Genomic DNA, 14,442 nt, shown 5'->3' with positions numbered 1-14,442 from the left:
CGTTCATTTGGCATTGTCGATTAGGTCACATAAACGAGAATCGCATCAAAAGATTAATTTCGACTAATGTGATTACACCATTTAACTATCAATCATATGGTACATGCGAATATTGCCTACTTGGCAAAATGACTCGTAATCCTTTTAGTGGTAAAGGGACGCGAGCTAGTGAACTATTGGGACTCATACACACCGATGTATGTGGACCAATGAGTATCACCGCTCGTGGTAATTATGACTACTTTATTACCTTCACCGATGACTTATGTAGATATGGGTATATCTATTTGATGAAGTATAAGAGTGAAGCGTTTGACAAATTCAAAGAATTTCAAAACGAAGTAGAGAACCAATTGAACAAAAGGATTAAGGCACTACGATCCGATCGTGGTGGAGAGTATCTTAGCCTTGAATTTGATTCACACTTGAAAGGTTGTGGTATTATATCACAACTTACTCCACCCGGAACACCACAACTTAATGGTGTTGCCGAAAGGAGGAATCGAACCTTACTTGATATGGTTCGATCCATGATGAGTCAAACCGAGTTACCGAACTCGTTTTGGGGATTTGCAATTCAAACCGCAATAAAATCTTTGAACGTAAGTCCAACCAAAGCAACTGAAAAGACTCCATATGAGATATGGAGAGAAAAGGCTCCAAATATATCCCATATGAAAATTTGGGGTTGTGATGCTTATGTCAAAATTAAAAATGACAACAAGTTGGCACCACGATCCAAAAAATGCATTTTTGTAGGTTATCCCATGGCCTCACGAGGCTATTACTTCTATAAGACTCAAGAGAACAAAGTATTTGTGCCCCGCGATGCTGTATTCCTAGAAAGTGATTTTATTTCTAGGAGACAGAGTGGGAGAAATTTTGAACTTGATGAAGTTCAAGAGCCACAAACCGAGATAGAGGCGCAAGAAGAAGTTCCTTCGTCGTCTAATACGGTTATTCCTCCTCCTCTTAGAAGAACGGGCCGTGTTTCTCGTCATCCCGATCGATATGTGAGACTTATCGAAGAAGATAGAACACTTGATGTGTTGCTTATAGAAAGTGACGAGCCCGCTACCTACAAGACCGCAATCTCTAGTTCAAATTCCTCCTTATGGCTTGAAGCCATGAAGTCCGAAATGGATTCTATGCATGAAAACCATGTTTGGGACTTGGTTGATTTGCCTAAAGGGGCAAGACCTCTTCAATGCAAATGGATATTCAAAGTCAAGAATGGCATAGAAGGACATGACGATGTCTACAAAGCTAGGCTAGTGGCAAAAGGATTTACCCAAGTCCAAGGTCTCCATTATGATGAGACCTTCGCCCCCGTAGCCATGCTAAGATCCATACGGATTTTGTTAGCGATTGCCGCATTTCATGATTATGAAATATGGCAAATGGATGTCAAAACCGCTTTTCTAAATGGGCATTTAGAAGAGCAGGTGTACATGATACAACCCGAAGGTTTTGTTGATTCTAAAAATCCTAACAAAGTGTGCAAGCTAAAGAGATCCATTTATGGTCTTAAGCAAGCATCTAGAAGTTGGAATCATCGATTTAATCATGTGATAAAAGAGAATGGTTTCACTCGAAGTGTTGAGGAACCATGTTTATACATGAAATTTAGTGGGAGCAATGTTGTGTTCCTAATCTTGTATGTCGATGACATACTACTCATTGGAAATGATATTCTAATGTTGTCTTCTGTTAAGAAGTGGTTAGGTAACCACTTCCAAATAAAGGATTTAGGAGAAGCACAACGCATATTAGGTATCCGGATCCATAGAGATAGATCCAAGAGGATATTGGCACTAAGTCAAGAGTCTTATGTTGATAAGTTTCTTCGGCAGTTCAGCATGGACAAATCCAAAAGGGGATTGGTACCTATGGTAACCGGGACGATATTGAGCAAGACTCAATCTCCCTCCGAACCCCATGATGTTGAACGCATGAAGATGATCCCTTATGCTTCCGCTGTTGGATCAATCATGTACGCCATGATATGCACACGTCCCGATGTCTCGTATGCCTTGAGCATGACGAGTAGATATCAAGGAAATCCATGTGAGAGTCACTGGATTGCTGTCAAGAACATCCTTAAGTACTTAAGAAGAACTAAGGATTCTATCCTAGTGTTTGGAGGAAAAACTGAGCTGCGTGTTAATGGATACACGGACTCAAGTTTTCAAACAGATAGAGATGACATGAAATCACAAGCTGGTTTTGTTTTCATGCTCAATGGTGGTGCCGTTAGCTGGAGAAGCTTCAAGGAAGTTGTAACCGCGGATTCTACAATAGAGGCTGAGTACATTGCAGCATCAGAAGCTGCTAAGGAAGCTATGTGGATCAGGCAATTCACGGAAGGTCTAAAAGTAGTACCTACCGCCAATGATCCCATCACTCTCTATTGTGATAATAGTGGGACGATCTTCCAAGCTAAGGAGCCGAAGTCTAGTAATAGATCTAGACATGTACATAGAAAATATCATGTAAGAGATTTCATTGAAAGAAAGGAAATTGCGATTTGTAAGGTTGGGACGGATGACAACATAGCCGATCCGCTCACCAAGCCTTTATCACAGGCTAAACATGATGGACATATGGCGTCCATGGGACTTAAACGTGTACCAAGTCTATGTTAGATTTTGAAATGAAATAAAAGTGTTGTTTTTGTTCATGTTCATAATCACATTTGTCTTTTATCTTTAATTTATACATTGTTACATCCAAACGGGTTGTGGTGACAATTGAACCCCGTTAAAGAAAACACGGATTAACATAGTATTTGCCCATAGTCACTTGTATGAGGTGACGTCTCGAAGTGACTAGAATGTGATGCGATTGATGGCAAGTTCAAGTGCCATAGAGTCATGTGAGATGACTAGTCGATCACATAGGCAGACTGTTAGGAACATTTTGTCGGGCCTAATGACCGCTTATAGAGTTCTGGCAAATTTATATAGCCTGGTCGTGGCGAGAGCTGCTATAGTATTCAAATGAGTCGATTCTTTTGACTAAAGACTATTCGCCTAAGATAGCACAGTTTCAGATTAACTTTGATTTGTGTTACTACGACCTTCGTAAATGGGGTCAAATGGGCATATTTTGGTTTATGATGGCTGTGGCTAGTTGAAGGGAATGAGTGCGATAGGAATTGTCCACCCCTAGTCAGGGTTATAACAATATCTCAGGGCCACTCGAGGAGTAATGAACTGAAAATGCGTGGCCACGCTCGGAAAGTATCTATGATAGATAAGTCCGGTCAATCAGTTATTCTCCAGATCGAGGAAACCACTCTCGATATGATCACTTGCAAGTACGACCTGAAAGACACCTTGCATTGAGTGGGAGATAGTAATAGGACAAGAGAATTGGTGACGCACACTTGTCGAGGACAAGTAGGAGATTGTTGGAATATGTGTCCTCCGACAATAATGCGATCACAACTGTTGATCATGATGATCACATGTTTAAGTCTCATTTTAAAAGAATACAATTGGGAAGTATTTTTACTATCAACTGGTCAACATATATCGGTAATGATTGGCTGACTAGAGTTTGACATTACTGTCGTGCGACGGTGGTGATCAGTTGATCCCCTAGGTCATACCTAAAGGATAACACTCTTAATTGATCATTTAATTAATCGTATAACGTTACGAGTTAATTAAATTACTTGAAAATTGACGGGCGATTTTGGAAGTAAAATTTACGTATCACATTGAAATTTGATTAAATGAGATACGGTCTGAGTAATCGAATTGTATCATTGCTCAGATGAAATTATTGTTTAAGGAAACAAATTAAATTGAATGAATTATTATAAATACAATTTATTGTGATTTATAATTGGTAAAATATTTTGGTTCACGTAATTATGAATTACTTAGTCGATTTTTGTATATGACGTATTTTAATTAATACGTTGATTTTTAATATGATAAAAATACATAACAATTTTATGTGACATGTGACATGTGACATATTGACAAATTGACAAAGATAAAATGGAATCCATTTTATCTCCATTTGGCCGAAATAGTGGGAGGATTTAACATATATATTATGTTGATTAAAGTTAATGGAAAACATAATTATGTTAACCTATTGCTAGCCATGCACACCTACATATTCTTGTGAAGGTAACCATGAGCATGCATTGGCTCCATTTTTCCTCCACTCCCACCGGTTTTGGGAAGAGAAATCCTTGAGGTTTTTCTTCTTATTTTTGCTTCATATTCACTTGGAAAAGAACTAGTGATATTATTCATTCATACCATCTAAAAACGAGAGTTTTAGAAAGAGAAAAATTTCCTTCATCATTCCTCTCTCTCAACCGGTTTTGGGTGAGATACCAAATATTTTTGTGTCAATTTTTCTTACAAAATTAATATTATCTAGTATACATTATATTAATTTTATTAAGAGTGTGTCTTGGGTATTAATCCTTGGGAGAGATCCTATACTTGGGTCTTTGTTCATCCATAAAGGAAAGCACAAGAACAAGAGAGAAGGAGATCTCTCTTATGCCCTATTGATCCGAAAAACTCAATGTAAGATGATGATTTCTTCTATATATTGCTTACTAGTTTGCATGCATAAGATCATTAGTTAATTTTATGACAAATTAAATTAAAACATATATGAGTATGTTAAGTATATAGATCTACTTTTCCTTCAAATTCCCCATTAACCCTAGTTAAGGAAACTACTCACTCATTATCAAGTTCAACATGCTAACAAGGTTGTCAATCATACTAGCAAAGCAAAACATGATGAATAAATAAAAGTGATTAACAATAATTAAACAAGGTTAAGAGAGAATTACACCTATGAAGATGATTCGAAATAATAAAGCAAAGAATTATAGAAGTACTTGATGATTGATGGAAGGTTGTCAATCCTTCAAATAAACCCAAATAATCTTCTAATTACCCAAAATAAATGAAGAACAATAGAGAAATTAAGGAAAGATTAAGTATTGAGATTTGTATTAAGACTAGATTAAAATTGATTACAAGATTAAGGAATGATTAGAACTTGATTAAGAAAGTATTAAGAGAGCATGCTAATCTAAGTAGTACAATGGGGTATTTATACTAAAGATTAGGTACAAGGATTAGGGTTACTAAGGGCTTAAATGACTATTAAGTCCTTAAGAAAAGTTGAGGAAATGCTCCTCTCGAAGAAAATGAGCATTTCCGTTTTGCTAGTCTCGCCATGATCCGTGCGTCTTGGGTGGCACGGGCTCTCTGGACTGTGATCCAAGCTGATAGTCTGGTAGACGCTCGGATCCTTTGGCTGCAAGACGAGCGTCTTGGCTGCGGGACGCTCGGATGGTGGTGGTTGGAGACGCTCGGATCGTCTGTGATCCGCCCGGATCCCACGGCAGCCTGCTTCTCTTCTTTTCTTCCATCATAATCCACGAGGATCATTCCGGGGATGCAAGGATCCTTTCGTCATTGCCCATTTTACTTTATTATCTACAGAGGCCTTCTAGTGATGTCTTGTCTTTGATGCTTGGTCAATAGATGCGATCAATTTAGCTCCATTTCGTCATGTAAATGCAAGGTTAGCACTCCTTTCCTACCAAGGGAACAAAACCTCAAAGAATATGCAAAATGGGAAACTAAAGATAGTAAATGACCCAATTATGCACTATAAAGCATAGAAACGAGGTTAATTCGGGGACTAAATGTGCTCAAATATGAGTCACATCAAACATCCTCAAACCGAACCTTTGCTCGTCCCGAGTAAAGAGGTGACAAAACCTAGGACCTTTATTTAAACTAACCTACTAATATAGCCGATGTGAGACAATTATCGGGTCTCACTCCGCCCCTTCAACTCACAATAAGACAACCATGAGGTAGGATGCCTTCTAGCAAGGCTAGGTGGGGCTTGCCAAAATGGTGACACATCCACGCATTAACGCACAAAAAATAAGTAATGGATGAATCTACAAAAATGAATAGCCACTTTCGTCATCTAAGTGGCGGAAATTATCTACAAGTGAAGCAATGTAAGGGCACACACTCCATCATAGATACGGTTTCTTCAAACTACTAAGCCTAGAAGGATACCAATAAATCACCTCCAAGTTGTGTCAAGCTAGGGTACATTTGTCCTCAATTGTTAAATGCTTTCGTCAAGAGTAGACTCCATATGGTGTTAGAAACACTGGAGAATCGTCGCAGAATTCCCCTTCTTGCCTAGGCAAGAAGAAGGGCCGTCCCCTCTCTGCCATGCACAAAAGTGGATTCGATGGATAAAGGGATCATTTGTATTCGAGTTTCATATGGGAGTTTGCTTTTGTTGTTGTTTTTTCCCCCTATTCGTGGCATTTGACATTTTGAGAACATTTTCTTTTTGCCATTTCTTTTTATGTTTGGCATTTCAACACAAGACAATTTCAACTTTTTCTTGCACTTTCTTTTGAACATTTTCAAAGTCACCCCTTTTGTAGTGAGGGTGCTCATATTTGAAGCATAAGAGTTTTCAGTTTTGTTACTCCTCTTTTCTTTTGATGCAATTGCAAACTTTTTGACTTTCATTTCAATACTAGAACTCAAATTTTGAACAATTTTTGTGCTTATTCCCTTTTTGATGACAAAAATATGGTAGAATATGGAAGATGGTTGCATGGCTTCAAGGGTCACCATGGAACAAACGGTATCCAAGAAGTTATCACACCACAAGGTACTCTTGGCTAGGCCTTAATCCTTTGGTCAAAGGATACTAGCATGACACATCCTAGGGTGTTTTACAAGTATTCTAACAAGCAAAGTCTTAAGAACAAAAAGTATCTACAAGGGCCTTATATACACTTGTCAAGCTTCCCAAATAGATGTTTTCACAAAATTTTTCCTAAATGCAACTATATGCCATGATGCAACTATCATTTATACAACTTAATGCATATACTTCTACCAACTAGTATGCCATATAAACTAAATGCAATCCTATAATCACATTGTTTATACCGCATCAAACAAAATAAAGCCACATAGTCATTAACATAAAGAGGAAAAAGGAGATTGGAAATATCATACCATGCGGTCTTCAATATCCTCATATCTCGGATGTGGCGTAATAGATCAATGTGAAAAAGTATAGACAAACACAATATATACAAACACAATATATATACAAGACTACACTATAAAGGAAATGAACATGTTTTTGCTTTTTCAATTTTTCAATTTTTTTTTATGTTTATGAAATAAAAAGACATGTTTTTGTATTTTTCAAAATTTTCAATTTTTATCATTTTTGTTTTAAAAGTCATGTTAGAATTTACCATCCCCACACTAGTATGTGTATTGTCCTCAATGGCCAATACGATAGGAAATTATGTAAGTTATATGTGAATGCATGATTTCTATATTAAATGCAAAATATATAACATATAAACAAGTGATGCAAACTACACTATACTATATGATGCATGAATTTTTGTTTGGTTGGACAGCATAATTTGAATTAATTCCCAATGCTTATGCTTGAACTTTCCCAAACCAAATGAGACACTATTGCTAATGTCAAAAATGGGAAAGTTCATGCACAATAATGCTATGCATGAAACTAAATTTGTCATTTTGGATTTTACATGTGGGAACAATAAAAGACACCTCAATGAGACCGAGGTGGGAGTCCTTTAAGTGTTGCTAGGACTCAAACACATGATCAAGATAAAAAATAAAAAACAAGAGAAATGAACAAAGCTAAAGAAGGTGTAGGAAACTCACAATGCATTGTGGCATCCTCCAAAAAGCTTGCTAATCCTCAATCGTCGCTCACAGCAACATCACTTCCATCATCATCATCATCATCACCAACTTCCTCACTAGTATCATCTTCATCTACCTCAATAGATCCGGAGGCTTCACCATCATCACTTTCACTTTGATCCTCTTTTCCCTCATTTTCCTCTTCTTCTTCTTCGTCTTCTTCTTCACTCTCAACAACAATCTCCTCACCACCCATGCTAGCATCCCTAGGAGCATTAGGAAAGAATACTTTCCTATCCGCCCAACTAGGCAAAGGACATGATGGGTCAAAAAGTCCTTGCCTAGTTGGGTGTAAGAGGGGCGGATATTGAGCTCTATAGGTATTGACTCGGTCTTCATAAACTTGCTTATGCATGTGTTGCATTAATTGAGTCAAGTAATCGTTACCTACCGCAACACCTTCGGGTAGGAATTCTTGGTAGGTGAACGGGTAGGGTGGAGTCACAATGGAGGAGGAGGAGGAGGAGGGCTCGGTAACGGCGTCCCTATGTTGTTGCAAGATAATCTCGGCTTCACCGGAGAGTGGAAGAAGATAGTTTGTGCTTCGGACATTGAGTCGGAAAATCTTGTTTGGTAGAATGAAGGATGATACGTGGATTTTATATAGTCTTTTTAGGCCTTTTTATGCACGTATTTCTATGCTATTATCGTAGTTCTATGCTACGAAATGCCCCGAATATGCTACTTTGGTTTATTTTGTCTAATTTGCAGGAATGGACCAGAAAGTAGTGAAATCAAGCCTTTTTCCGTCCGATTTGCATGCATTTGGAGGAAGAGTGAATTTGGAGCGGAATTAAAGCGTTCTTGGGATGCGTGAAGCTGTTTCGGGAGCTAAAAAGACAAGTCAAAGTCAAACTAACGAGATTTTGTAGCTGCTGAAGTCAAGAAGCACTCGATCGAGTACTTAACTGGTCGATCGAGTGGTTTTAGGTTAAGTAATAAGTCGATCGAGCACTTTATATGGTCGATCGAACAGTTCCATATTAGTGTTTAGTCGATCGAGTGAATCTTTTGGTCGATCGAACGGTTTGAGCCTGTGTTTGCTCGATCGAGTAGTTTAAAACCACTCGATCGAGTGGATTCGTCTACGGGCTTGGGCTTTCTAGTTTATTTCCATCATTAGGTTAAATAATTCCTATTTTCTTATAAATAGGAAGGGAGGACGTCTTTTGTAAACGCTCTCCTTATCATCTGACACTGTCAGACGTTACCTTTGCTCTAATACATTGTTCCTGCTACTTTGTTCTTCCTTAATTCCGGATTATTTCAGTAACATTTCTCTCCCTTTTTCCTCTTAAATTTAATGTTGATTTCTCTTTCTCTCTTTATTATTTATGTTCTTTATTTAATTATGTCTAGCTAATTCCTTTAATATGTTAGGACTAGGGAAACCGTGGTAGCAATACGTTAGGATTGACATGATTAGATTAGTTTTGCGACAAGAATTGTATTAAGCAATATAATTGTGATTAGGTTGAATGAATGCATGCAGGAGACCGATTAATTAGTTACCCCCGACCTAGATCGAAAGATTGGAAGGGAAGGCTTGCTTAATTACAATAGGTGATACCTAATTAGGGCGAAAGCTAAGTTAGGGAGACCCTAGGGCGATTAGAGACCGAAAGGGTATAATCGTAGGTTTAAGGACCGAAAGGTGACGACCTCGCTCTTCTTATCAATAATTTAATCAACTCAGTTGACCCGATAGTGTAGCTGCCACGGTAGACCGATTCCTAGCATATTTCTCTCTTTTACCTGATTTACCCTTGTATTTCTTCATTAATTTCTCTCATTCCTTTCCCTCTTGCCTTAGTCTCTTAGTTTAGTTCAATCAAATCAAACTCCCAATTGTGACATTAGACAGATAGAATAGACAAGTAGATAGTAAACCGCCTCCCTGTGGAGATCGACCCTACTTACCGCTGACTTCTGTTAGTTGTACTTAGGTATTTATTTTTGGTACAGAAACGATCGTATCAAAGTTTGGCGCCGTTGCCGGGGAGGCAACTCTTTATTTACTTGTTTTATTTTGTCTGTTTTTAACCTCAAGGAATTTATTCCTTGAAGCAGTTCTTATCTTTTTCCTTGAGTATTGTTTTGATAGGCCTTACAGGTTCTACCTAGACAGTTCTAGCTGAAAGATCGTCAAAGGGAAGGCTTGAGTACCTTTGACCCATCACCTATGTCCCATTATATGCCGCAGCAGGTGATTTACTACGGGAGATGTGGTTCTGCTGAGCACAATGCAGCCTTTTGCATGGCAGAAAATGACGAAGTTTATGCGTTCCAGCAGCGCAGTCGAGCTAATCAAGCAGCTGTAGTTGTGCCACCACATCCACCCTATCGACGAGGCTACCAAGAGTCTCCGTTTGTCTGGCACAACTACAGCTACCAAGGTAAACAAAGGTAAACAAACGATTAAAGCAAACAGTGGATGAAGCGTGTTGGCACGGATTACGAGGCAGTCGGGCACGGACTTGAGCTGAAATGAAGACAGAAGACTCGATCGAGTGGTTTATTCACTCGATCGAACGGTTTCTTCGTCCTCTGATGGTCGATCGAGTAGTTTTCTACTCGATCCTTAAGTTGCTGAAAGACGAGTTACTCGATCGAGTAACTATCTACTCGATCGAGTAGATGCTGCTGAGGTTTTGATCGATCGAGTGGTTTTATTCCACTCGATCGAGTGGTTTCGCTGTTATGGGCTTTTATTTAGCCCGTGTTATGTTTTATTCCGCAAAACTTAAGTATTTTCTATTTAAGCACGCTTTACTAGGTCATTAGGATCTATCTTTTCACTATCTAATTTTTCCTACTGTAAAACTTTACTGCGTTGCTTTTTGCTATTCACTGTAACTTTACCTTAGGATTGTTTTCACTCGGATTTTGTGTTCTTTACGCCGGATTCGCTTGATTGTAATTCCTTTCTCTTCTCTTAATAATAATTAATCATTGTTTGCTTTAATCATTTGTTTACTTCGTTATTTCTACTGCCCTAATTTACTTTTATGCAATTTATTTGTTATTTCACAATATTTATTGCTGAGAATTTATCTGCTGTTAGTATTGATAGTTTAATTTGTAATATGAGTAGCTAAACCCCTTTCATGTTGGGATTAGGGGATCTGCGGTAGGAATGTGACGATGTAGTAAATGAAATAGATGAATTGATTGTGAGACTCTGTCACCATAGCAATTTAATTGTATTTATCGACTTAGTTGAGTGCACACTTCCGAGTCACCTTTTAATCTGGCTAAAATTAATCCTAGATCGAAAGATTGGACTAAATAGGCCTGCTATGAACAGTGGACTACCCTGACGAGAATGAAAGTTAAGTTAGTGGTATTTTAGGATAGAAAGTGGACCGAAAGGACTTTTCCACCTCCGTCTTACATTAATTCGTCTGAGTCATTTACAGCTGAGTCACTGGACTACCGTAGTGAACCGAATTCCCAACATGTCCCTCTCTATCTGATAGTTTAAACTTATTTCCTTGCTTTTACTGCTCTTATCCTTATTTCTCTTCCTTTAAACCTCGTAGTTTAGAAGCCTATTCAAACAACCCCCCTTTTGTGACCAAAAAGAAGGACTTCTACAGATATCTTGCCTCCCTGCGGAGATCGACCCTACTTGCCGCTAGCTTCTGCCATGAATTTTTGGTATAAAAATTTGATACGATCGTTTCTGTACCAGAAATAAATACCTAAGTACAACTAACAGAAGTCAGCGGTAAGTAGGGTCGATCTCCACAGGGAGGCGGTTTACTATCTACTTGTCTATTCTATCTGTCTAATGTCACAATTGGGAGTTTGATTTGATTGAACTAAACTAAGAGACTAAGGCAAGAGGGAAAGGAATGAGAGAAATTAATGAAGAAATACAAGGGTAAATCAGATAAAAGAGAGAAATATGCTAGGAATCGGTCTACCGTGGCAGCTACACTACCGGGTCAACTGAGTCGATTAAATTATTGATAAGAAGAGCGAGGTCGTCACCTTTCGGTCCTTAAACCTAAGATTATACCCTTTCGGTCTCTAATCGCCCTAGGGTCTCCCTAACTTAGCTTTCGCCCTAATTAGGTATCACCTATTGTAATTAAGCAAGCCTTCCCTTTCAATCTTTCGATCTAGTTCGGGGGTAACTAATTAATCGGTCTCCTGCATGCATTCATTCAACCTAATCACAATTATATTGCTTAATACAATTCTTGTCGCAAAACTAATCTAATCATGTCGATCCTAACGTATTCCTACCACGGTTTCCCTAGTCCTAACATATTAAAGGAATTAGCTAGACATAATTAAATAAAGAACATAAATAATAAAGAGAGGAAGAGAAATCAACATTAAATTAAAGAGGAAAAAGGGAGAGAAATGTTACTGAAATAATCCGGAATTAAGGAAGAACAAAGTAGCAGGAACAGTGTATTAGAGCAGAGGTAACGTCTGACAGTGTCAGATGATAAGGAGAGCGTTTACAAAAGACGTCCTGAGTTCCTATTTATAAGAAAATAGGAATTATTTAACCTAATGACGGAAATAAACTAGAAAGCCCAAGCCCGTAGACGAATCCACTCGATCGAGTGGTTTTAAACTACTCGATCGAGCAAACTCAGGCTCAAACCGTTCGATCGACCAAAAGATTCACTCGATCGACTAAACACTAATATGGAACTGTTCGATCGACCATATAAAGTGCTCGATCGAGTGCTTCTTGACTTCAGCAGCTACAAAATCTCGTTAGTTTGACTTTGACTTGTCTTTTTAGCTCCCGAAACAGCTTCACGCATCCCAAGAACGCTATAATTCCGCTCCAAATTCACTCTTCCTCCAAATGCATGCAAATCGGACGGTAAAAGGCTTGATTTCACTACTTTCTGGTCCATTCCTGTAAATTAGACAAAATAAACCAAAGTAACATATTCGTGGCATTTCGTAGCATAGAACTACGATAATAGCATAGAAATACGTGCATAAAAAGGCCTAAAAAGATTATATAAAATGCACGTATCAAAGGACTTGGCATCTTTGGTAAGCCACTCAAATTTGTTGTCAAGGTTGTCATTCTTGACCCAATGGAATTTGTGAACCATAGTGGCGAGATCAATAAGGTGGCCTCCCTTAACCGGCTTGTAAGTCCCATCTTTGTTGAAGTTCCGGTTGAAGTGCTTTTCCAACCATGTTACCAATCCCCCATTTACTGTAAAGGCCGCACCTTCCTTAACATGGTCGATTACAAGCCACCTTTTGATTAACAGTTGAAGAATATTGTATTTCTTGGTGAACTTCTTATCGACAATAAAGGTTGACTCAAGATAGATGAAATCAAGTTCGGTGAAATGATTAGTCCCCTTCCTAGCAATAAGAGTATTTCCCACAACCTTGTGCCACACCCTTATGCCCGGATGGTGAACATAAAGGGCACGACATTCATGGAATGATTTGAATTTTCTTCCGGTGATAGCTTTCCATAAAGGGGCGGGATCATATTTTGTTGAAGGTTTCTTCACATAAGTCGAGTCATTATCAAGATCGAATACCTTGCCAAACTCATTAAAAGACATCTTTCTATCCACATTTTCGAGGCGGAATTCAATATTCTTTCGAGTCTCCACCTTTGTGACTTTCAATGAACTTAGAAATTCTAAGGTGAGGGAGGGGTAAGTCAATTCATGCATATCAAACAATGTAAGCAACCCCGTAGACTCAAAGGTGTTCTTGGTCCTTTCAAGAACACCCAATTTGATTAAAGCATCTTGGCAAATAAACTTGGTGGGTGATACCGTCGTAGAGTACCAAAGATAAATTTATAATCCAAACTACTACTATAGCTAGTGGCAGTCAGGGTCGAACCACAGAGAGGCAATGGAATTAATAGTTGTCTTATTTAAGTCTAAAGTAACAAATATGTGAGGGTTTGTTTTGAATTGTTCTATAACTAAATGCAATGAAATTAAAAGTAAACTAAATAAATGGATGAAATCAAATATTAAAAAGGATGCTAAGATGGTCGGTTCACTGTAGTTTCGACGGCGGCAATTCTAGGTAAACTGTCTTAAGCATGTTAGACGGGAAAAAAAAAAGTTCTCTCGGTCCAATTTAACAGGTAGCAACATTTCGGCCTAAGCTACGAGTCCCTAATCTCACTAATACCAACTTTCGTTCTTGATTAATGAATCTAAATTAACTTATCTCTCGATCTTATTAATTTAGTCGTCTTAATTAGGTAGGCTATCTCCCTTCCCTATCTTTCGATCTTAACGGGTCGGTCAAATCCTAAACATTCAACTAGTCGCGTGCACTCGATTCGTCAAATATAGCAATTTAATTAATTAAAACGTAGCTAATCTAACACGACCCCAGTCGATCGACCAACTAACTCAAATGATCGATCGACCGAGAGCGAAACAGTCGCTTTGAATTGAAGCCGTCTAACCTACAGATTCCCTACATCTTAGCACACGGGATTTAGCTACTCATGATATTGATGATAACAACGATAAGATTAACTAATAGAGCAAACGAATTCATATTTAAATTAACTAAATGAATAACTAACATAAAACAATAATATGGCTTTGGGAAATCTAACTAGCAATTTCGAATATATGAACAAATAAAGATAAAACTGAAATTTAAGAACGTAAAT

Source organism: Silene latifolia, chromosome X (genome assembly GCF_048544455.1).
Source record: "Silene latifolia isolate original U9 population chromosome X, ASM4854445v1, whole genome shotgun sequence".
Taxonomy (NCBI): Eukaryota; Viridiplantae; Streptophyta; class Magnoliopsida; order Caryophyllales; family Caryophyllaceae; genus Silene; species Silene latifolia.
This window is presented reverse-complemented; position numbering follows the sequence as displayed.